The 988-nt window shown below is 34.8% G+C and overlaps 1 protein-coding gene across 4 annotated transcripts in view; it reads left to right on the forward strand.

The window, feature by feature from the left end:
* MEIS2 (Meis homeobox 2) overlaps window positions 1–103 on the forward strand; it is a 214,264-nt gene extending 214,161 nt beyond the window's left edge. For all 4 annotated transcript variants that reach the window (XM_090033513.1, XM_090033512.1, XM_090033515.1 and 1 more), the window contains one exon: window positions 1–103. This exon is cut by the window's left edge and continues 1,311 nt beyond it. The gene's annotated coding sequence lies outside the window, so the exon portion shown is untranslated.
* The last annotated feature ends 885 nt before the right edge of the window (window positions 104–988 follow it).

Raw genomic sequence — 988 nt, forward strand, 5'->3', positions numbered from 1 at the left:
AAATTTACATTAAAATACTTGTATGAGGACTGTGACGTTATGTTTTAAAAAAAAAGGTGTTAAGTCACAAAATGCGGTAATAAATATTTCATTTTTGATTTTTTGTTAGGCTTTTGTGTTTTTAATCATACTTAGGAGAAAATACTTCTGTTAGGCATTTCCCCAGCTAAGATGTAAATCTACTAACAATTCTGAAAAAATGTTGGTAAAATAACACTAAGCCAAATAGCACTAACAATGATCTGAGACAGCATCTGAGTTTTTAATTGATTCATGTGTGTATGTATACACACATATATAATGATGCACCCACCCACATGGAGATAAACAACCAACCCATATATAACTTCATCAGATTATATTTTTATAACCATAGTAATATTTCATGGCTATATTTAGACCTGAAGAGTTGGCTGTATTGGTCTATAGCTAGGACCTAGTAAAATAAAACAGAGATAAGGAATGGTTGTACCACAGGGCTGAGCAGTTCAGAGGATTTAAGCAGGCAAGCACATTGCTGACATGAATGCAAGGTTTGCCTGCATAAAGACAACAGAATCTGTCTCTTGAAAGAGAAGGGAAAAAAAAAGAATGAAAAAAAATAAGATTCCACCAATTAATTAGCCAAAAAACTTAAATTTACAGTAAAATAAAATTAGATGCTAAAGAACTGTCAGGAGGAGGAGGATTTTATTTACCCACAGTACTCAATACTTGCAGTGCTTTGAAGTAACTACATGGGAGGGGCGGGGGTGACCCTATTTTCTAACTCTCAAGAAATCATTCCTGTTGGAAACTGGATCTTCTCTTACCGCACTCAGTGGAAATTTTCTCATTACTTCCCTGAGAACAGGATCGGGCTCCAACAGGAGGGGACGGATCCAGTTTTGTTATTGATCTCTGTTTCTGGGAGAAAAATGACCTTCATTATCTTAAACTTTCTAGGAAACAAATGTCACCCGTTTGCATATTTGTAAATGTTTAACTT

The sequence above is a fragment of the Crocodylus siamensis genome, chromosome 2 (genome assembly GCF_052110815.1).
Source record: "Crocodylus siamensis isolate JL-2025a chromosome 2, ASM5211081v1, whole genome shotgun sequence".
Classification (NCBI taxonomy): Eukaryota; Metazoa; Chordata; order Crocodylia; family Crocodylidae; genus Crocodylus; species Crocodylus siamensis.